Below are 24,740 nucleotides of genomic sequence, written 5' to 3' on the forward strand. Positions count from 1 at the left end.
ATAAACGAAGAGAAAACAAGTTCTTAAAAAGCAGCCGACCCCGGGTTTGGTGGGAAGCTGGCCTGAAGCTGGGAAGAGGGCTCAGAGGACCGGACGCCGTGCCCCGCACCCCGCTAGCCCTGACAGCGGCAAGAGACCGGCCAGGAGGAGTTCTTCCAGAGCGGCCTCGGCTCTAGTAGGCAAGCCGCCGAGGCTCTCCCAACTGCCGGGCTCGCGGGAGGACGCAGACGGGAAGCCTCCGCCGGACAGCCGGCCGGGACCCCGCGGAGCGGGGAGTGGCCGGCGCCCGCCCCGCCCCTCTCCTCGGGGATGCCGGGATGTTTACACTCCAGACAGCCGCGGCCGCAGGAGGAGGAGCAGGAGCCGCGGGAGGATGGGCCGCCACTAGGCTCGCACTCGGGACGCGCCTCGGAGTGCGCAGGGTGGGTGCCCGCGCCTGCAGTGTCCGCGGGGACGGCGCGGCAGGAGGTGGCTGATAGCTTCCGGGCCTCGCAGCCACAGCTCCCGGCCCAGCGCGGTTTCCGACGGCGGCGCCGGGCCGAGCCACCCCGTCTGCCCAAGGTCCCTCGCGAGCGGGAGAACGGAAAACTCCTAACTTCCTGGTGAGTCGCTGCTCAGGGCTCAGGCGCCCGGCCTGGGTAGCTCCTGCCGGGTGGGGCGGCCTGCGGGAGTCGGGCCGGGGGAGTGGGAGGTCGGCACCGCGCGGGGCGGCCTCCGGGATCCCCTTGCTCGGGGTAGGTGGGGCGGGGCGCGCCGCGCTTCAGTCGTCCGGGGTTTTCGGTCCTATTCGTCCGCATTGGTGGGAGGCGGCGGCGGCGGGAAACTTCATACCTGGCACCGACTCTGGCGGGCCGAGGCCGCCAAGGGCGCCGCGGTAACTAAGAAACTCCGCGGCCAGCGCCGCGGCGGCTGCAACAGGTCTTTGGTTTCTGGACCGGAGGAACTTAAGCGAAGTCCCGCCTCCCGGCGGATGCTCATTGGCGACGTCGGTTATTTATCCCTCGCGGATTGGCGAGGTCCGTCTGTCAGGATTCGGTCGCAGCCCGACCTAGGAAAGTGAAGTGCGCTGGAGAGAGTGGGTGGTGGGAGCCAGCAGACGGGAGATTCCGAAGTGGCCTGAGAAGTACAGGGAGCGTGAGAGGTCTGTTGGAGAATGAACTTGGGAGGGGCTGGAGATGACAAAATGTCGGCCAGAGGGATCGAGAGGCAATAGCGAACATTGCCGGTGATGGTGGCAGTGGAAAAGAAATTGAAAACTGAGGCCACAGTCAGAGAAGGGGAGCCAGATGAAGACGGAGAAAAGTGACATGACCGTATGACCGCAGAACAGTGCAAAGACGCGAACACAACCTAGAGGATGCTACCTTGAGAGCTAAAGAACTTCCTTGCCTCCTTTGCGCTGTAGGCCTTCACTCTTAAAACCGCAGCATCCGCTATTTAGTCTTGCACTTGGAGCGTAGTGGGGTGGTAGAGATGATGCATCAACCAATGAATCGTGTTCTCGCATAGCTGTAGTCCTCATTGGGGAGAAATACTAAAAATATACTTAGTTTACAGTAAGATACATGCTGCCATCCTTGCGCAATTCTGGTGACTGAACTGAAAATCTGAAATAAAATTATTTTTTCTCCTTTGAGGTTACTGAGCTCAAGGATGCGGTTGAAAACATCAAATTTCCGTTGTTTGTAGGGCCTTATGTACCTATCATAATTGGAACTACTATTTTTAATTCCTCCTCCAAGGAATTACAGTTTCAGGAGTATGCACACTCCCTCCAAGCGACAGCAGTATGTCTGGTCAGGTTGCATTAGAGAATAAAGTACAGAGCATGTGTGTTATAAATATGTTCTGTTAAGGACCTTGAGGTGCTGCTGATGTGGTCGAAGAATGACACAGTACTTGCACTAAAAAACTACAGTATGCTTAGGACAATCGGTCAAACCTTGCAAATGGCGAACAGTTAAACGACACATACAATTAACCCATGCTTTGTGGCAAGTCTTGTTCAATGGCCGCTATTTTTGATTTGTAACACGTGGCGATGGCCAAGTGCTCTTGAAACAGTTAACTTAAAATCTCAGCAGTTATTTCCAGAGAAAGTAAGCCTGTCTCCCTTGGCGAGATCCAGTCCACAGCTCGCTTCCCTCCTAAAACCGCGGCATCCTCTGTTGGGTCTTGCACCGGGAGTTTGCTGGGGTAGGGGGAGAGGTGTTGGAGCTTTGAAAACGCTTTGCCCCTCGGAGGAGTCAAAGGGGCAGAAACTGCATGGGGTGAGAGGAAGGCCTGAGAAATAAAGGCAGAGGAACCCTTTGAGGAGGCTAGTTGCCTTCTCGGGGCCGGTGTGTGTGCGTGTGCCTGGCTAGTGTTAAGGGTGAGGAAGGAGCCCGGGAGCCTGCGGTACCCTCCCGGAGGTGCGGGCCTGAGATTCCGCTGGGTGGCGAGAGTCTCCGCCCTCCGGAGCACTGACGGCCTTCGCAGCCAATGGGCGGCGAGGACATCGCGTTTGAGAGGGCGGGTACTTCCTACTCCGGCCCTGGGCTCGTAGAAGGACGCGCAAGTTGTTTCTCCAGGGATGTCTGCAGGAGGGATGCCAGGCTGAGGTCCGGCGTCGAGAAATAAATAAATAAAAGGTAGCGGGCTTCGGTTTCCCCTGAGCCGTCCTAGGTGTCCTGTTTCGTGATTCAGCTGTACCTCGAACTTAACTACTTCTACTGAAAGTTTATAGTAGATAAGTGAAATTGGTCAGCAAACTGAATGTAGTCCATGTGACTGACGGGGGTTTACTCTGAAATTATAAGAAAATGAAAACCAAGAAATGTCAGAATCTAGATCGTTAGCTGTTTTACAACTTTTGGGGAATCTTTCCATGGTTAAAACTCTTACCAATTTAACAAGACTATTTTCAAGCATACAGGCTCATTTTATAACCTGAACTATTTGGGTTTATTTATTTAGCTAATACATGTAGCACCCAGCATTCCTTTCCCCCTTCCATATTTTCCTGGCTAGACAATTTCAAGAGTTCATTTTCGTCCCAGTAAAACAGCACTTACCCCAAGAATGGGAAAAGCATGTCTGGTATAATAGCAGCGTCCTAGCGGAGGAGGGGAGATTTGATGCCCCCGTAACTAACGTACCTGATTAATAAGCAAAAAACCAGCATTGTATTGTAATGACCAGTGCAGTTACAGTTTGTGTAAATAAGTACTTAAACTCATAACCACCCATCCCCAAATCTTCCTGGAGTTTGCAGTTGATAGTTTTGGGCTCTGACTTATTGTAAACATTCAAGTATTCCTTTTTTTGTTTTCTCTTGATTATTTCACATTTACTGAAATGTAGACTTATTTTTTTTACTTAACTATATGGTCCGAGGTAATCATTAGAGACTTCTACGGTGTTTCCAGAACCAAACACTATTTTATCCTAGGAACTATCTGGTGTTTTAAGAATGTATCTTTGTAGTATTACAAATGTCACCACCTTTAAGGGCACCTGAGAACGAGGTAATAGTGATTATGCAGTTTTGGGAAAAAGAAAGGTAGATAATTACAAAATTTCGTTCAGGTTTTCTTTCTCTTGATTTTTATTGTTTTTTTAGAAAGTCGGCTTTGGTATTTTTAAAATGCATGGTGTAGTGTTTAAAAAATGCACACAACTCTTCGTCCTCATTCCCGGCTTCATCCAAATTAAAGTATTTGCCCTTTCGAATATTTGTTGGAAGACTTCTAGGGTAGGTATTTCAGGGCGTCGTCTATAAAACATGATACCAAACTTAATGTACTACTTAAGGGTGTCTTGGAAATGACATGTATGATTACTGTTTGCTCTGAATTGTTGTGTCAGCACTTTATCAGCATTTATATAAATATATAGCAAGATGTTTTAAGACGCATTTCTTTACCCTTTTGAGAGTTTCAATTTAATTCTCCCCCCTTGCCCATTTTTATAGGGAATATGGATGAATAACATTTGGTGGTATAATTGTAAGCAAATGTATACATTTATAAGATATAATGGCAGTTCAGAATTTTTAAATTGATGCAATTTAATGTCAGAGTTATAAAACTTCTAAACTGCTGATTTCTCCTTTGGTAATTAATAGTTTGATTAGTCCTAGATTTCTCCTTTGGTAATTAATAGTTTGATTATTCCTAGGTATTATATATTTTCACAAAATATTTTTTTATTCTGAAGAAAACACTTAGAGAATGCATTTCATGTTTTCTAGTGGGTAGTGGGAATGAGAAGGACAGACGATCATGAAGCATTCCTTAATTAATACTTTTGAGCAGGATAACTTCTTTTTTAACCTTTGTCAAAATAACCTCCCTGTCATACGATTTATGTAACGCGATTATACAATGAGTGGTTTTGTTGTAATAGCTATCAAAGTGTTAAGAAGAACAGTGTATACATGAACGAAACTGATTATAGTGGTCTGTAAAAATTTACAAATATATATTTTCTGTTACATAACAGAAATAGGCCTTTTTGTAAATCTTGCCACTAGTGTTTTGCCGATAGTAGGTAAGAGCTAGTTTTTCAATCCAGTGTGCTTTTGTGTTGAACAGTGGTTCACAAATTTTTTTCTCTGAAGGGTCAGATAGTAAATATTTCTGGCTTTGTGAGCCATGTAGTTGCATTTGCTGCTGTTGTAGCCAAAGACAGTACCTGACAAAGTGGCCATAGGTGTGTTCAAATAAAACTTTATTTATACAAATAGGTTGGTGGCTTTCCCCTGCTCAGAAGATAATACCAAAGGTCTAAATGGTTCTATGCCATTGATATTTGGGTTGATGTGGAATTCTCCACAACAGAGTTTTATAATTTTTTTGGTCCTTAGACTCTTGTGACAATTTGTTGATCTTCTACACTTCCCTCAGAATAATGCCTAGCTATCCATTCCCAAATTTTGTGTTTCATTTCAGAGTTTGTCAACATATGAACCTCTTTTAGGTTCATTCACCTTTTCAGGTTTCTTCACCATTCTTTGCTTCCGGGGGTTCCTTCTTCTATCCTTTGACATTGAATGAAAGCCTCTCTGTGGCTCCCTGCTTCTTACTAAACTGACATAGAATCTAATGTCAGTCATTTGTCTTTACTAAATGAAAACTACTAGACAAAGAAACATACCAAAACTCACTCATGTTTCTTTGTCTAGTAGTTTTTTATTTTTGTATTTCTGTATTTTTTTGGCTTTTTAATATGAGAATATTCTGTATACTCTAGTTTATATTATTATTATTTTTTTACTTTTTTTAAATCTTTGATTGCATTTTAGGTTTTGGGGTACCTGTGAAGAACATGCAGGATTGTTGCATAGGTATATACATGGCAATGTGGTTTGCTGCCTTCCTCCCCGTCACTATCTGGCGTTTCTCCCCATGTTACTGGTAGGACTGCCTTTGTCTCCTTTAGAGGGAATTTTTGACATGAGCTATAGGGTGGGCACATTGTTGGTCTTTTAGGAAACATTAACTTAGTCTTTCATAAAAAGGCTCCCCCCACAACCCCCCACCCAGTAAAAGAATACTGGAAAGAGCCTGTGCTTCGGTAGAGGGCCTACAGTCAAGGTGTTTTTGGCCTGGGGTAGAGGTACCTCTGACTTTTGCTCTGAGAAGAATTAGCTGTAGGCTTACCTGGGTGTAGCTACTGAGCAGCATAGAGCAGAATGGAAAATACAACGGCTTTGTAGTTACACAGTGACTTTCTCAGCTCTAGCCAGGAGTGGGTTTTGTGTGTGCCAGACTTTTGACCCCTTAGCCTTTGGGGAAACCCAGGTGGGACCTGGGACAATCAGACTTCCTGTCTAGTTGCCACCAGCTACAAGCAGTCTCTTCTCTTTATCTGACTCTGCTGCGCATATATTATCATTATCTGTGTTTACCATGATGTGGAAAAGACTAGGCACCAAGCCCCAGGGTCCTCGCTTCCTGCTTTGTAACCTTGGTTGAGCTGCTTATTTTGTTCAGACTGTAGTTGTCCCAACTCATAAAGTTGCCTTGAGAAGTAAATGAAAACATCTTCATAAATTTATTGTAGCAGGTCCAGTAAGTGTTAGTTTCATTTCACTTTTTTCTCTATTCTTTGGACGTTCAGGGGTGGGAAATACATCTCCTGTTGTCAGTTTCTTCTGATGACAGACCCTGTCACCCACTCTGCCTAGGCCCAGTTTTGTCTTAATGGACTACTTCCCACTTGTGCCATTTCTGCTTCCTCTGCTTGAATGCTCCTTTTCATTTGTCCTGTGATTTTTATATTCAAAATTTAATTTTTCCCACATTTGGGTTAGTTTTTTTGACTTTTTGGAGCATGGGGAGAGTCAGCAATCCTTAGTTTCTCAGGCAGGAAAAGCCACAGGAGGCTTGGGGGGTTATGTTATGGACTACAAATAATGTGAGTTGCAAAAAGATCTTTAAATATTGATTTTAAAAAATGGTGAAATTAAAAATATTCTTCCTAGCATGCTTAAAATTGTTTCTTTTTTTATTGTTGAAATATTTCCCCTATATCCTTATATTTACCTAAATGAATTACTACACATTTATTATGGTATAATCATAATAAAGCTGTATGTCCTTTATTATATTATGGTTGGAAAAATTGAGTAGATGTGTTTATGAAAAATTGTTATACTTTTAAAATGTAAGGAATGCCTAATCTTATACTGCCTTTATATCTAACTTCTGGACCATATAATGAAATAATATGATACGGGCACAGTGGCTCATACTTGTAATCTCAGCACTTTGGAAGGCGAAGGCAGGAAGATTGCTGGAGGCCTGGAGTTCAAGGCTAGCCTGGTCAACATAGTGAAACCCTCGTCTCTACCAAAAAAAAAAAAAATTGGGCTTGGTGGCATGCACCTGTAATCCCAGCTAAGGCAGGAGGATTGCTTGATCCTGGAGGATGGCTTGAGCCTACAATTTCAAGGCTGCAGTGAGCTGTGATGATGCCACTGCACTCCAGCCTGGTGACAAGAGTGAGACCCTATCCCCACAAAAAATTTAAAAATAAATAAAGACACCTAGAATAGGCTATTTGTTTTAGGCAAATAGTATATCTTTATTCCAAACAGTTTATTTCTAGGCATGGTTTGTTAGTCAGTAAATCATGTAAATGGAAAGGTCTTATACAAGAAGATTTTGCCAGGGGAGGATTGGTTTATGGAAAGAATTATTTATTTTTCACGGCAACTTACAAATTGACTTCCTTTGTTTTCATCATCGTCTTTGGTGTTAAAATACGTTTAGAATAGTCTGGTGGCAGGTATGGTATTCAGTGAAAACTGCCATTTTTTTCCATTTTCAAATACATTTAAAATAAAGTTTTAATAAGGTATTTACATTTGAGAAATATTTTTTATTGTTGAATGACATTATTTTCACCTTCACTTTCTTATTTTATGGCTTTGAGTATTTACAATATCAGCTGTTAGCTGGGCACTGTGGCTCACACCTGTAATCCCAGCGCTTTGGTGGCCGAGGTTGAGTGGATTACTTGAGCCCAAGAGTTTGAGACCAGCCTGGGGAAAACACGATGAAACCCCATCTCTACAAAAAATACAACAACAACAACAACAACAAATCAGCTGTCGATAACGATTGTCTTTACATAGTTCTTCCTTTTACTCCTCTAATCACTTTTTTTAAAGTGGAAAGGAATTTGTTACTGAACATTTTATAGTATTTAATGGTTGTGGGGAGCTTGAGTTTCCAGGAAAATGTCCCAATACCAGGTCCCCAAGGGAGTTACTGCCTCTTCTGTGATTGATCAGAAAGCCACCAGTCTAGGGCCATATAGCCACTGCTCTGATCAAGACACAGTAACAGTAAAAAAAATGCTATTTGGGGGACTCTAGAACCATACCCTGCCTGTTACAGTTCAGGAAATGATGCTCTAGGCCCTGACTCTATACAGACACAATTCAGAGATACTGCAGGTTCTATTCTAGACCACTGCCATAAAGTGAATCTTGCAATAAAGTAAGCCAGATGAATTTTTTGGTTTCCAAGTGCATATAAAAATTAGCTTTACACTATACTGTAGTCTATGAAGTATGCAATAGTAAATGTCTAACAATATACATATCTAAATTGAAAATATTTTTTTACCAAAAAGTGCTAATGATCATCTGAACTTTCAGCAGTTAGTAATATTTTTTGTTGGTAGAGGGTCTTGCCTCAGTGTTGATGGCTGCCAAATGATCAGGGTGATGGTCGCTGAACACTGGTGGCTGTGCCATTTTATTAAAATTAGACAACCATAAAGCTAGCCGTATCAATTGACTCTTTCATGAAAGATTTTTCTGTAGCATATGATGCTGTTTGATAGTATTTTACCCAAAGTAGAACATCTTTTACAGTTAGAGTCATTCCTCTCAAACCCTGCTGCTGCCTATAAGTTTGTGGAATATTCTAATCCTTTGTTGTCATTTTGGCCACGTTCACAGCGTCTTCACCAGGAGTAGATTCCACCTCAAGACATCATTTTCTTTGCTCATTTGTAAAAAGCGACTCCTCATTCATTAAAGTTTACCATGGGATTGTAGCAATTCAGTTACATCTTCACGTTCACTTTAAATTGTAGTTCTCACTGTTTCCACCATGTTTGTAGTGACTTCCTTCACTGAAATCTTGAATCCCTTCAAGTCACCCATGAGGGTTGGAACCAACATCTTCCAAACTCCTATCGATGTTGATATTTTGACTTTCTCCCCTGAAGGCCAATTGTTTTTAATGGCATCTAGAGTGGTGAATTCTTTTCAGAAGATTTTCAGTTTACTTTGGCCAGATCTATCGGGAGTAATCACTGTTTATGGCAGCTATAGACTTAGGAAATGTATTTCTTATTTTTAGATAAGAAGACTTGAAAGTAGAAATTATTCTTTGATTCATAGGCTGTAGAATGGATGTTGTGTCAGTAGGCATGAAAACAACATTAATGATCTTGTATATTTCCATTGGAGCTCTTGGTGACTAGGTACATTGTTAGTAGTTATATTTTGAAAGAAGTCTTTTTCTGAGCAGTTGGTCTCAACAGTGGGCTTAAAATACTCAAAAAACCATGCTGTAAACAGATGTGCTGTTGTCCAGGCTTTGTTTTTTCACTTATAGTGCATAGAGTAGTTTTAGCATAATACTTAAGGGCCCTATGATTTTCAGGGGTTGTTAAATGAGCATTGGCTTCACCAGCTCTGTCAGCATCTATCGAGACCCTGTTCTTGAAGGGTTGAAGCTTTTTTTTTTTGAGACGGAGTTTCGCTCTTGTTACCCAGGCTGGAGTGCAATGGTGTGATCTTGGCTCACCGCAACCTCCGCCTCCTGGGTTCAGGCAATTCTCCTGCCTCAGCCTCCTGAGTAGCTGGGATTACAGGCACGCGCCACCAGGCCCAGCTAATTGAAGCGTTGAAGCTTTGAAGCCAGTTACTGGGTTCTCTCTAGTTATGAACATCCTAGATGGCATCTTTTTCAAATAGAAGGCTGTTTTATCTATATTGGAACTATGTTGTTTAGTGTAGCCACCTTTATCAATGATCTTAGCTAGATATTCTAGATAACTTGTTGTAGCTTCTACTTCAACAATTGCTGCTTTCAACTTGCATTTTTATATGATAGAGTTGGCATATTTCCTTGAATTTCCTGGACCAACCACTGTTAACTCCAACATTTCTTCTGCAGCTTCCTTACCACTCGCAGCCTTTGTAGAGTTGAAGGGAGTTAGGGCCTGGCCCTGAATTAGGCTTTGGTTTAAGGAAATGTGACTGGTTTGGTCTATCCAGACCACTGAAACTTACTGTTATTCATGTATTCACTGTGTTTTACTTTTTTCTTTGTCTTTTTTTTATTTTTTGAGACGGAGTTTCGCTTTTGTTACCCAGGCTGGAGTGCAATGGCACGATCTCAGCTCACCGCAACCTCCGCCTCCTGGATTCAGGCATTTCTCCTGCCTCAGCCTCCTGAGTAGCTGGGATTACAGGCACCCGCCACCATGCCCAGCCACTTTTTTTTGTATCTTTAGTAGAGATGGGGTTTCACCATTTTGACCAGGATGGTCTCAATCTCTTGACCTCGTGATCCACCCGCTTTGGCCTCCCAAAGTGCTGGGATTACAGGCTTGAGCCACCACACCCGGCCCCCTTTGTCTTTTTATACAGATGTTTTACTCATAGAAGATTTTAAACGTGTATAATAAACAAAATAGTGTAATAGACTAGCACTGAGCTTCAGCAACCACCGATAATGTACCGTTTTGGACTAGCACTTTTAATTTCCTCAAGAACTTCTCTTTTGCATTCACAGCTTGGCTGTTTGGCTCCAGAGCTTCTGACCTACTAGCTTCTGACCTGTCTTGGCCTTTGACATGCCTTTCTCACTAAGCTTAATCATTTCTACCTTTTGATTTAAAGTGAGAGATGTGTGACTCTTCCTTTTACTTGAACTCTTGGAGGCCATTGTAGGGTTATTAATTGACTTAAATTTCATTATTGTTGTGTCTCAGGGAATAGTGAGGCCCAAGGAGAGGGAGAAAGATGGGAACAGCTGGTGCAGCAAAGCAGTAACAACACACATACCATGTATCATTAAGTTTACTGTTTTATATGGACGTGATTCATGGTGCCCTAAAACAATTACAGTAGCATCAAAGATTCTGATCACAGACCACCATAAAAGATATAATAATAGTGAAATAGTTTGAATTATTGCAAGAATTACCAAAATGTTGCCACAAACCTTCAGTTTGTAAAAAACACAATGTGTGAAGCACAATAAAATGAGACATGCTGTTAGTTTTAATACACTGTGTTAATTTCCTGTAACTGCTGTATCAAAGTATTGCAAACTGAATGGTTTAAAACAATAGAAATTTATTCTGTCACAATTTGCAGGTCAGAGGTCAGAAGTCAGGGTGTTGACAGTGCTGTGTTCTCTGACGGCTTAAGAGAGAATGTGGCTCATGCCTTAAGGGAGAATGTGGCTCATGCCTTTCTCTTAGCTTCTGGGGTTGGCAGCAATCCTTGTCTTTCCTTGGCTTGTAGACATATCACTTCCTTCTCTGCCTCTGACATGCAGGTTCTTCCTATGTGTTTTCCATTTGTGTCTCTTCTCTTATAAGGACAGCATGACCTCATCTCTGCTTATTATCATGCTTATACTTAAAATTCAACAAGCAGAATCTATGCTTTTCTGTTCAGATTCTTTACTTAGGAAAGATTTTTAAATTTCTGATGTTTTTGTTCTTAACAGCAGATTTTAAGATTGTGCAGGGGTTGTGGTCTGGGAGATAAAGGCACCCAAGACATCTTTTACATGTATGATATGCAGTCATTAACATGATAATGATAATAACAGGAGAGAAACTGCCACTTCAAGCAAGGTGAAAGAAAATAGTACATCTAAGTGTTAGTTTTAGTTCCTTCTCAACCAAACCGTCCCTTGTTATTGGACTGCTTAGGCTGTGTGCTGTTCTCACCATTTTTGGCATTTTTACAGAATTTCTCTCATCTGGGTGTGAAAGCTTACCACTTCCCTTGCTTCTGAGGTGCTTTTTTGCACAGGGGCAGAAGCTCTTTGCCTTGCCACTTGGGGTTTTTGCCTCTGGTTGCCATTACCTACCTGTAGTTCTCTGTCTTGTTTCACAGCTCGACTGCACCAAACTTTCCTGTCTTGCATGTCGACATTGGCCAAGAACATTATGATGAGTAACCTGTTCCTTTTTCCATGACTGTCTTATTTCCATCTGGGACTTTGATAACAAGTCACAGGCACTTGAGTCCCTTCTAACTTCCTTCCTTGTCATTAGATAGATACAAGCCTCTGCATTGCAAGTGATGCTTTTTATTCAAAAGCCTGTTGGGCAATTTTAAAACTGTTTTCTATCAGCAATTTGTTTTCACCTTTTTAAAAAATTTGGAGTTTATAAACAGCACAAGCCCTTGCTGTTCATGACCATTTTCCCGTCTCTCTTTTTTTTTGTTTTTTTGAGGCAGAATCTTGCTCTGTCACCAGGCACCAGGCTGGAATGCAGTGGTGCAATCTTGGCTCACTGCAGTCTCTGCCTCCTGGATTCAAGCAGTTCTTCTGCCTCAGCCTCCCGAGTAGCTGGGACTACAGGTGTTCGCCACAATGCCCAGCTAATTTTTGTATTTTGTAGTAGAGACAGGGTTTCACCGTGTTGGCCAGGATAGTCTTGATCTCTTGACCTCCTGATCTGCCTGCCTTGGCCTCCCAAAGTGCTGGAATTACAGGCGTGTGCCACTGCGCCCAGCCCTCTTTTATTTATTTTAAGAAGGTGCAGCTTGACATAGAGGGGTCAAGTTGTGGGTCAAGTCAAGGTGTATTTTTTTTTTTTCAAATACCAAACATAAGTTCTGACACTTAGTGTGAGCTAAATCTAATATATATGGTACTCAGTTTAGGAGTTGAATGCCTGGCCTAGGGGAGAGTAATGATGGTGTGGTTAATGATTAAGATAATAGAAGAAGCATAGGCTGTAATAATGTACTAACAGTATCTGGTTAGAAAATGTTGAGACTTTTGTCTCTTAGAGTGTGGTCCCTGGCAGGGCAGTACTACCATTCCTACACCTTTTTTTGTTTGTATAGTGAGTTGTCATCCCTAGCATTTCCACATTTTTTAACTTGTGAACTTTGTGGGGTATTTGCATATGCATTTTGAGAATGTTTAAAAGATTATCCAGTTGACTGGGCAGACTTGGTATAAAATCAGTTTCAAATCGAGGCGAGCCCTCTCTGAACTTGGGAGGCATACTTGCCTGAAATTGGAGGACAGACCATGTGGATCTTTGGAGCCTTCTGGCAGCTATAAGATGAATGACTCTGTGATTATTGTTAGATATAGTGAACCCCAAGTTTCTCCTCAAAGAATTAGTATGTCAATATGTTCAGCTGTCTTATTCTTTAATTCTCCATTTTAAAATTTAACTTCCTTGTAGTTTCAGTAAACAATCTTTTCCACAGTCCTAATCAGTAGTTTGTATCTCTTCCCCTGGTCCCCTGCTCAGTCCTGACTCATTCTAGTCACCTGCTTTGACCTCTGGTTACCTGCTCTGACCTGCCCGTATCTCTCCTTCCCACCAAACTGCCCACCGCACCACTCCGGCTCGTTCCCCTGCTCCCTTTAAAATATACAGTTGGAATAAGACTAGACTGTGTGGTCTATCCCTAGCCAATAGGGGAACGACACAGCAGTAGTGGTGACCTCTGTCAGGAGTAAGTACCACTTCCCCTCCCTTGTCCAGGTGTGCACTTGCTATTGTTCTGTCTGTGAACCTCACCCTTCTATAGAAATAAATTGCCTTGCTGAGGAAATTTATATTCGAGTGCTACTGCTTTTGTGGCACCAAAAATTTTATATATAACATGACTTTCCTTTGTAATCCATCTTTTTCTATTTCTTTATGTTTCTTCCCATTTTCCTACTTGGTCTCATCAATTCACAGACCAAAGAAAGAGAAATTTGGGAGGTAGCTGAAAGTGAGTGAAATGATTACAATTAAGGAAGGTACCGTAACAGGAGTGAGAGAGAAAAACCTAGATAGCAGTGTCAAGTTCAAGGAAGATGTAAGGGCTGGAATAAAGTAGGAGGAAGAAAAGAAACTTTTAAAAACAAAGAAGAGGAGTAGGCAGAACATATGGGAAAGGAATATGGGGAAGTAGCTTTCTGTAATGTTCACTCATTTGAAAAGATTATTCTGAGGTTTCTCTGTATTATAAAATTAGTATATAGGTCGTACAGCTGATTCATGTGCATAATTTATAGTTTAGAAGTAAGGTGGGCCGGGCACGGTGGCTCACGCCTGTAATCCCAGCACTTTGGGAGGCCGAGGCGGGTGAATCACGAGGTCCAGAGATCGAGACCATCCTGGTCAACACGGTGAAACCCCGTCTCTACTAAAAATACAGAAAATTAGCTGGGCACGGTGGCGCGTGTCTGTAATCCCAGCTACTCAGGAGGCTGAGGCAGGAGAATTGCCTGAACCCAGGAGGCGGAGGTTGCGGTGAGCCGAGATCGTGCCATTGCACTCCAGCCTGGGTAACAAGAGTGAAACTCCGTCTCAAAAAAAAAAAAAGAAGTAAGGTGGTCCATACATGTGGCTTAGATTTATGTGTTAGTTTTTAAAAAATATATTGTTTTTTGTGTTTGTTTATGAATGGATTATGGATATAACTGCTGCTCAGTAACTCGTTCATCTACTGGTTGAGCATGGAAGGAAGATCAATTTTTCAATCAATAGAAATAGGTAGCTAAATGAGATGCTTCATATTTTTGTTTGGAGATGCCAGGTGTATTTGCCAACTTTCCACAGTTAGAAACCACTTTGGATCATGACTGTCAGATATTTAAATTTATTTTTGAGTCTGGAGGATTGTGTTTCATATCAAAACATATATCCAACTTTATGCTTTAAAATACTTTAGTTTTTATTAATTGCAGAATATGAGAATAAAGGAATGATCAAATGCTGTAGCATATTGCCTGGCTCGCCTATCTTGGCGGCTCCTCTGCCAGTAAATGGAGCCCCACTTGCTCCTGACCTGCCTTTCTAGATTATTTATTTCCCATATATTCCCCTACATATTAGTCACATCTAACAAACAACTGGGGTTTTTTTGGATGAATTTTGTACCCTTTTCTGGCTTCTCCACTCTATGCTTTTCTCACCACTTTAAATGTCTATTTTCTATACTTCACTGTCCAATCTCAGTGCATTAAAATAATCTTTTTTCTTTAAGGTCCTGCTCAAGTACTATACAAAAAAATACAAATCAACCTCTTTCTTCTGCTTCTTTAAGCCTTTAGTATATATTGATTCTTGCTGCAGTTATACTTATCTTAGCTTCCTCGCTGGAGCATAAGCTTCTGGAAGGTATGAATCATGTCTGTACAGATTTGTGTTTTCTGTAGGACCTAGGACCATTCTTGTCAGAACTGGCCATTTAAAGAATCTCAGATGACTGCTTCCCAGAGACTACACTTGGCAGAAGGTCTTAGGTAGGTCTTAGCAGTAAGAGAATGTCCAGAACAATTGAGCTGTTGGTTTCAGGGAAGGTCTAGGATGCATGCCAGGTACATGTCTCTGCCAGGCCCATAGAACATGGTATGAAGGAGGTCTTACTGTTTGAAATAGGTAAAAGTCTAATCTGCGAATGGCCGCTGTCAGGATATTCAGGCATCTAGTCTGAGATGCTTGGTTTTGTATCTGAATTCTGAATTCCAGGTTCTGAAAGATCTCAGAGTGGAGTGAGATGGGAATCAGGACTAGGAAAAACAGGGGTGTGTCAGGCATGAACTTGATGTGAGTGGGGAGCCATGTGGAGACCAGACAGAGACCGGTTTGGCAATTAAGTCTAAGTTAGAGGCTTGAGCAACAGGTCATAAAGTGAGAGAGAAGTTCGTAGTATTAAGACATGATACTAAAACATGACCAGCAGTTAGATTAAATTGACTTGAAGCTGATTTACTAAGCTGTTCACTGAGTATACTTACATTTCCTTTCCTTAGAGGCCAGTTCATTCCTAGTTCAAGTTGAGTGGTGGCTTTGCGTAAAGGGGTAGGAACCTTTTACTCATTAAACGTATGACGATCTCTTTGCCAGTTAATTCTATGTTCCAAGAATCCCCTCATGGAGAAAATGTTGCACTGAGTTAAACAAAGAATGACTAGATCAATACTTGAGATAATTCCCTTCATAAGAATAATTACTAATTGTGAATTGATGGTTTTAACACCATGCTAAAAAGATTGAACTCTTCTCTTGGGAAGTGATTGTGAAGTTACTTATAGCTTTATGTTTTCAAAATTTGGTGGTAATAACAATAAAAGCTTTAATGCTTTATGATCTCTTTATTTGGTTGGTAGTTATGGCACATGAGAAACTTGCTTCAAAACAGAATCAAGATTATTGTTAAGGGGACCTCAAAGGTAGATTTCTTTAAAAAATGGTTTTTATTTTCTGGGAGGCTGAGGCAGGAGAATTCCTTCAACCCAGGAAGCAGAGGTTGCAGTGAGCTGAGATTGCGCCACTCCTTTTCAAGATGGAGTCTTGCTGTGTTGCTCAGGCTAGTCTTAAACTCTTGGCCTCAAACTGCCCTCCCCACCTTACCCTTCTGAAGTGTTGAGATTACAGGCATGAGCCACTGCAGCTGGCCAAAACACGTATTAAAATAAGTTTGATTTATGAGGTATATGAAGGAATTAAGTTCAGACTTGAAAATTCATATTTCAGTGAGACTACAGTGTATTTAAAAATTACCAAAAAAAGGAGTTATGTCTTTTTTATAAATAGAACTCTCTGTAATGTCTTTTCTTTTTTTCTCCTTTATGTTTAAAATTGAGTTGGATTTATTTCTGCTTTTTAATTTTTTTTTAAAGAAATGCCCCCTAGCCAATTCTAACTTGGTTTTTTCCTTGCTTAAAGTCCTTTGGTTACTGCTTTCAGAGTAACTTCTAACCACTTAGTCTCTTAAAAATACTTTGTTATTTGGGCCTTGGCACTTTCCTCTGCTTCGTCCCATGCTCCTGTGTTAGGGCATTGCTTGTAGTTCCCTAGTTATTCCATGATTGAGTCTGGAATGCACCTCCTCTTCTCCTTTGCCTGGTTAGCTCCCACATGTCCCTAAGACTCACCTTGGGTGTCTTTTCTGCAAGGCCTGCCTGACCCTGATGGCTTGCTTAGACCCTGACATCCTTCCTGTGAACTCTTGTAGTAGCAATACCCAGTGATGGTGTCTGTCATCGTACTTGCTTCCTTATATTGTAAAAGTCGGTTTTTGTATGTCTCCCCTGGGAATAACTTGAGCTATCAGAATTGCCTTGGTTCTTTTTGTATTCCTAGCAGCTCAGTGGTAGACATATCAGTAGTACTGAAAAAAAAAAATGAGTTAATGAATGAGCTGGAGAAGATAAGAGAGGCAGGAGTCTAGGATAGCCCACAGTGTTTTAGCTGGGGTGTGGATTGGTGCTCTGAGTAGATGATATCAGCACTCTTTTCTCCCTCTCCTTCTCCCCTATCTTTGAGTAGCTGTGACTTTTTATTGAAATGGCATGAAATAAATTAGAAACTTAACTGTGTTGCAGATTCCTTGGACCTTTAATTTATGTCAGGGTGTTTACTGCCTCATTGAGGACAAGGATGTCTTTTCACCAGAGATAAAGAGCTCTGTTCTTTCCTGTTGGAATATTTTCTAACTCTTTTTCAGTTTTGACACTCTAGTCTTTCATGAGCAGTAGGAGCATTATCATGAGACTTAGGAGGAACAAACTTTGTCCCAATGTAGTTTAAGAAATCTCCTATCTTTATATAAAATATGTTTACAGCTGGCCTTGGCAAACCATCTTGGTGCTCAGTCAGTCAGATAGGTCCTCCTCTGTACAGTGCCTACAAATCCCAGGAATGTCAAAATTGTTCGGATTCCTAGCCTCTGTATTCCTAGTATTTCAACTAGGGAAGTGAGAGTTGAAATACTCTTTTCCCTTAGTTACAGATGAAGTTGTCATCTTAGAGCCTAGTGCTGAAGAGCAAAGGAGAAGAAATATTAACCAGTTCAGCTTAGAATTTAGAGTCCTATTTAAGCAGATAGTTTAGAATTATACCCTCAATTCTTGATTAAACCTATATTGATCGTAACTAAGTTAATAAGTAACAGTTTCTTTGCGTGGTGGTAAGACGATGCATCTGTGATGCTGAGTTTGGAATATCATGGGATATGTAGGTGACACTGTCTAACAGGCAATTGATTGTGCGTCTTAGGCTCAGCAGAGAGGTGTGTTCCTGGAGTAGAGCTCTGGTGTCATCCGTAGAGAGACTCGTGTAGCAGCAGAGGAGTCTGTCTAGAGAAGGTGTGTTGGGGGTCTTGTTCATTAACTCCCACTTAAAAGGGCAGTTTTTCGGATGTTGTGGCTCATGCCTTTAATTCTACCACTTTGGGAGGCTGAAGTGGGAGGATCACTTGAGAATGGGGGTTCAAGATTAGCTTGAATAGCATAGGGAGACCCCATCTCTACAAAAAAAAAAAAATGAGCCAGGCATGGTTTGGTTACTTGGGAGGCTGAGGTGGGAGGATTGCTTGAGCTCAGGAGTTTGAGGTTTTAGTGATTGTGCCATTTTACTCTGGCCTGGATGTCAAAGGGAGACCGTCTTTACAAAAAAAAAAAAAAAAAAAAAAAAGGACAGTTTTATTGAAAGATAAATGAATACCCAATGAATCAGTGAATACTGGGGGAAAGTAAAATTTACCTGTTACTTGCTGCCTAAGTATAATATGTAAGGTATTTTTCTTGTCAACCTAACATAATCACATTTCCAGTCTTAATAAATCTGTTTTTAAAGCCTCTTATTGTAGACCATCTTTCTGACACTTGACCATTCTCTAGTTGGAATATGGTCAACTATTCAACTAGTTGAAACAGATTCAGAAGATTTCACAAAACAAAATTTAACAGTCTATCAATTATATAATTTCATTTTGAAAGCCTATAGTCAGTATTAATTAGGTTTTCATTTATTTGGTCAGAGTCCTTTATATTTAAAGACTTTATAGAACATCCTAGATAGCTTCATCAGTATAACATTATGTTATTCCTACGTTTAATTTTTCTTATTCTTTGGATAGTATTTCCGTAAAATAATAATTTTACATGTAAGTATGCCAGAGAAAGCACATTAGTTTCAAGTATATGTTTATGTATGTTAAAAGACATTCACATAGAGTTTGGCATGATTTTATGGTCTGTGCTCAAAAGAGCAAGAGAGGAATTCCAAGATAGTGCAGGTCAGGATTGAAATAATTTGACAGAGTTTGGTGAGAAAGTTTGCTTAGCAGCTGCCTAAGTTAACTTTGCACAGTCCATTCAAAGCATAGTTTAGCTCTGAGATATAAAGAATATATAACCAATTAAATTTAGTTTCCCAGAAGGTAAATTTTCAAACATAAAATATAGCTTTGATTTACGTTGCAAATCCAGCACGTAAGGTATTTTTTTTGTCAACCTAAAATAATCTTATTTCCATTCTTAATAAGACTTTTTAAAACCTCTTATTATAGACCATCTTTCTGACACTTGACCATTTTTAATTTGGAATATGGAGTTTCACAGATTCAGAAAGTTTGTGAAAACAAAATTTAACTGGCTATCAATTATATAATTTCACTTTGAAAGTCTGTAGTCAGTATTACTTTGTACATTGAAAAATCTTGTTATTAAGTACAAGGATAGTTTTTTGTAACTATTAGGTAGTGGCTTTCATATACTTGATTTTTTTCCTTCCTTAATTTTACCTTTTTGAAATCTTAATTTGCATTGACGTTTATGCTTGGTTAAAAAAAAAAAAGAGAGAGGAAACAAAGGTATAAGTGTTATGCCTCTTTGTTTTTTGTTCACGTGGAGATGTAGGTGGGAAGAGGAAGAAGGCAATGAGTTTTCCAAGAAGCAACAGACTTAGTTTCTTTTGCGAAACATTCATTGTGTCCTGCTAACCGAATTATACATTAAATCGACTCTTGTTCTGACTAACTCAGGTCTTAAGAATTCATCCAGGGCCTAAGTAAGGGATAGTGAAAAAGTTCATTGTAGAGGACATCAGAAGACCTGAGTAGCTCTCGGAGTCAGACATTGCTTTACCACTGAGATCAAGTTTCCTTGCCCAGTTTTTAGCAGCATCAAGAAGAGTAATTGATAGGAGAGCTTTTTTTTTCTGAGGCAGAGTCTTGCTCTTTTGCCCAGGCTGGAGTAGTAGTATTGTTGCAGGATCATAGTTTGCTGCAGCTTCAACCTCCTGGGCTCAAGTGCTCCTCCTAACTACCTCCCAGGTAGCTGGGACCACAGGTGCAAACCACCATACTGGGCTAATAGTTTAATATTTTGTAGAGATGGGGTCTCGCTATGTTGTTTAGGCTGGTCTCAAACTCCAGGACTCAAGTGAGCCTCTTATTATAGGCATGAGGCACCATACCCACATGATAGGAAAAGCTTTTAAAACTACTTTATATTACACAGACTTTTAGTAAGTAACTCATGACTAGAAAATAAACTGGATGCTTAGGAGAGAGTGTCAGATTTGTAAGATGCTAATAAAACCTGTTTAACATTTTTAAAAAACTACGATTTATTTAAACTAGTATGTAAAGAAAGCATTTTGAAAGTTCAGGAATAATCAATACATAGAACGGTGTCTGCAATAGATTAGGCATTCAAAAAATATTTGTTAATGAATAAATATGAGCAGTTGATAAGTCTTTCTGTAAGGATTAAATATATTTTCTAAATTAATTTAGAAAATTTCATTAAAATTTTCTTTTATTTAAATGTGTTTTTCATTTTTGGTGTGTGATTTTTCTGTTAGTGAGTACTTGTTACAGACCAAAGGCTCTTAAAAATGAAGACTTCATTATAACCTTACCATAAATAATTCATACTAACGAAAGTATTTCCAGGTACTAGCCTGTATTCCATAGGGTCTTATCAACTTTGTTATGATAGAATTCATACTATGACTTAGTTAGTACAAGGAATGCAGTAGAATGCTTTTTAAAATCTGGTTTTGAAAATGGTTCCAAGCTGTTTATCTCAGCTCTTGGCATCAGTTTGGTGGTCATGATTTTTCTAGTATTGCCCTGAATGATTAGCTTAGTGAGCATGTGCTTTGGCCAGACTTTAGTTGTTGCTCTGTGAGTAACTGAAGGGCATATACAAACACAAGGGGAATTTGTCGTAGCATTCTGTGTCCACAGTTAACCTAAACAAATACAGAGTGCATCAAAAGCTTTTTGGATATACTTTAAAAGGGCTGAATAAGTATCACTTGTCTTTCACATCCTTGTAGGGAAGCTCTTCTGTAAAGCTAAACAGAAGAAATAATACCATCTTGCATTTGCATGCCACTTAACACTCTTGAGAACTGTTAATACTTGATTCTTCCAGCCATTCTTTTACAGTAGAAAGTGCCCTGTTTTGATTTATTTCAGAGATAATGATGTGAGACATGAGATGTCTTCTCATGCTGTGTACTCATTATGAACTTTCCATAAGAGGGAGGGAACTGAGACACAGGGCGGATATGTTGTCCTTAATCGAAAGTAGGTGCTCATGTGAATTTGAACTAAGGTTTCCTGATGGTTGGACCTGTAGTCTTTTAATCTCTCGTTTTGTTTTCTAAATGTGTTTAGTTATTCAACAAATATTTATGGGATCTTCATGTGTGCTGGAGGTATAAAAATGAAGAACAAACAGATTCAGCCCTTGAGTAGTAGTTGCTAATCTGTAGGTAATGGGTAGAGCCTAAGATCGACAGACAACTGATTCATTGAAATACATGAGACAGATGCTTAAAATAAGTATTTTACGGAGGGCTACCTGAGTACCAAGCAAGATTGACCAGGCCGACTAGCTGGGTTGAGTATTTCAGTAAGATGTCATAGTCAGTGTCAGAGGCACATAGATATGAAATAATTTGGCATTTGGAGGAATTATAAATGGTTCACATTAAGGCCAGAGCATGGTACTTATGTGGGGGAAAGTGCTGGCAAGTAAAGAGTGAGGCCGAGGAAATTACGTTTTATTCATTAAAGGGTTTTAAGGAGGCTTATGACATAGATTTTCATCTTAGATTTATCTCATGTGTGTGTATATATATAAAATGGGTATTAAAGGATTTCATTACTAACATCAGGAAGGGCAGTTAATAGCAAGGATCACGAGGGTCTGGGATAAGCAGAGTGATGAAGTTTGTGAGGTAGAATTAGTAGTTGAGGACTTATGTGGAGGTAAAGGAGTATAAGAATCTGGTATGGGGCCGGGCGCGGTGGCTCAAGCCTGTCATCCCAGCACTTTGGGAGGCCGAGGCGGGTGGATCACGAGGTCAAGAGATCGAGACCATCCTTGTCAACATGGTAAAACCCCATCTCTACTAAAAATACAAAAAAAATTAGCTGGGCATAGTGGCGCGTGCCTGTAATCCCAGCTACTCAGGAGGCTGAGGCAGGAGAATTGCCCGAACCCAGGAGGCGGAGGTTGCGGTGAGCTGAGATTGCTCCATTGCACTCCAGCCTGGGTAACAAGAGCGAAACTCCATCAAAAAAAAAAAAAAAAAAAAAAAAGCATCTGGTATGACCTAGGGACTATAGGGGATGACTGGATGAAAATGTCATTCAGTAAGAAAAGAAATACAGAGTAGAAACAGTTTACAGTGTTCAAGATTTTACACATGTTGGGTTTGAGATATCAGGCGGAAAGAAGAGTTAGAAATGAGATTCTGGAGCTACACGTTTATAAATCATTGGTATGTATGACACAGGTTATGTGCCAGCTGAAAATGGGTGATTATTGATTTAAATAACCAAGGGACTTACTATTAAAGGAAACTTCAGAGAATCAGCAGACTTGTTTATCGATCACAGAGCAAAAGACTCATTTTTTTGTAGAAATAATAAAAGTAGATAAAATAATTTCCTTATCGTATTCTTTATTTAGTGATTCATATTGCTAGCTTGATTTACTTCAAGCAAGTACTAGATTAAGTAGTAGTAGGTAAACACACAGTTCTGAACCAGTAATTGATGAAAGTAAATTACTGTTCTTCAGCCAAGAAATGGAAGGGATCAAAGTATTCTCTTCAATATCATGAAATGCCAGAAGTCATGGAACAATTACTTCAGAGATCTAACAAAATTAAAGTTGAGGATTGTGGCTAAAAAAGGGCATACACAGCCAAATTATCGTTCATGTATCATGGCAACAGAATATTTTTTTATTTTCAACTTTCAGAGAAAATGTATCACATATGAGCTTTATAAAAAATTACTTAAAGATATACTATTAAGAGTTTGGGAAGGGGACATGTTTGTACAAAAGCATTGAGAAAAAGCATTGAAATAAATGTAGAAGCAAGACTAAACAGTTTGTTATGCAAGATGGGAAATAGTACTAAATGTCAGAATAACTTAGGTTATGGTTATAAAATCTATAATCTGAGAACTGGGAATGGAGTGCCAGGGAAAGGGAAAAGTGATGGCATGATTAGTTCCTCACCTAACCTCGGATTGTGTGCCAGAAGAAGGAAACCAAAATCTTGTTAAAGGAGGCCTTTAAGCAGCTTGGAATCGCCATTAGTGGAATTAAGATAAGGAAAGATATGTTTGTTTTTCAAATGGCTAGACAAAATCAAGCAAGCAAACATCCTCCATGTGGCAAGAGGTGAAAAAAAAATAGCAAGGAAACATAAGAAATAAGAATATAAAAGACAAGTGTCAACAAAACAATGTGTAGACGGTATATTAAATTTTCATTTAAAAGAAGGACTCAGATTAAAGAGAGGTCCTCAACTATGTGCTACTTTCAAAAGATGTTCTTAGAAAAAATCAACCTAGAAAGGTTAAAAATAAAAAAGTAGCCAAGATTTATAAGGAAAATACATCAGAAAACACAGAGGAGTAGCAATATAAATTTCAGAGTAGATTTTAATGAAGAAAAGCACTAAATAAGATAAAGAACAACTTTATAAATCAGCTCAAGCCCTCATAAGGAATAGACTGACTATGGAAGAATTAAATTAATATGAGTTGCCTTCCCAATCAGACTGGTAATCCTGTTTTCAACATTTTTTACTTTTAAATTGAGATGAATAGGAATCTTTGAATTCATGCTCTTGAGTTACTACATTAATACCAAAGCCTGGTATTAATACCAAAGCCTGGTATTGGCCCAAAGGAGGATATTTTGGTCAAATATTGACCAGACTATGTTCAATAGATTACCAGACTTTTCCAAGCTAATATAAATTCTATAGGAGAATTTTGTGGTTAGACAAGTTTGGAAAAATCTGCATACGGTACTCTTTGGGGGTTTATAGTGCACTTTAGTGTAATTGAATCCCTAAGAAGTGTTACAGCAAAGAAACCAACTTGACTTTATTCTACAGATTCATTTGACCATGGACCTTCTACCTGCTACTTTTTTTTTTTTTTCTTTTTTTGTCATGGAAGACAGATTAACAACTTCTGGAATTCTAATGTTTTCAAGAGCAGAGTTTGAAGAGCACTTTTGGATATAGATATAGAATGCTTCAATAAAATTAAAAGGAATGGTACAGTTAAAGAGTCATTAGTCATTGCCAACCAAGGTTTATCTGAGTATGTAAAGATGATGCAGTGGAAGAGATCTAGTTATTTGATTCATTATCTCATTTGGTTCAGTAAGAAAATTTGTGAGATAAGATTAGTAGAGCAGAAAAGCATTTGATATCATTTGATACATACCCCCTCCTTTTTTTTTTTCTTTTTTAAAGGAAGAGCCTCTTAGAAAAATGAGACTTGTTTGATATGGAACATGGTCACTATAAAAACATACTGTAATTTCATATAAGTTTGTCCTTATTTCTTCTCAGCTGCTATAATTTAAACTCACTGAATACAGGAAATTTATTAATTTTTACATTTTCTGTTGCCAATTCTAATATAAAGCCTTGCATTTTTAGGCATTCTATACTATAGTGATTCTTAGATGAAAACATTATTTGGAAACATATCCTTATGTGGTTTTTAGATTACAGTGGATTTTAGGAAGTGTGTGTGTGTGTGTGTGTGTGTTGTGTGTGTGTGTGTGTGTTGTGTGTGTGTGTGTGTGAAACTTTTTTTTAAATGTAAAACGTACATGGCTTTTCAAAACTGAAATAGACATTCTTCATTATGGGCCTTTATGTTTGCTTTATTTTTTTGAATT

The 24,740-nt window shown here is 39.9% G+C and overlaps 1 protein-coding gene across 11 annotated transcripts in view; it reads left to right on the forward strand.

Moving 5' to 3' along the window:
* The first annotated feature begins 330 nt into the window (after nucleotides 1–330).
* Nucleotides 331–24,740, forward strand: part of NEK7 (NIMA related kinase 7) — a 151,703-nt gene continuing 127,293 nt past the window's right edge. For 6 of the 11 annotated variants that reach the window (XM_054248271.2, XM_017966515.4, XM_054248269.2 and 3 more), the window contains exon 1: nucleotides 331–602. The gene's annotated coding sequence lies outside the window, so the exon portion shown is untranslated. Of the gene's footprint in view, nucleotides 603–2,529; nucleotides 2,631–24,740 lie in introns of those variants that run through there. The other 5 variants (XM_078356779.1, XM_035281255.3, XM_054248270.2 and 2 more) reach the window with 1 other exon arrangement.

This window comes from Callithrix jacchus, chromosome 19 (assembly GCF_049354715.1).
Source record: "Callithrix jacchus isolate 240 chromosome 19, calJac240_pri, whole genome shotgun sequence".
Classification (NCBI taxonomy): domain Eukaryota; kingdom Metazoa; phylum Chordata; class Mammalia; order Primates; family Cebidae; genus Callithrix; species Callithrix jacchus.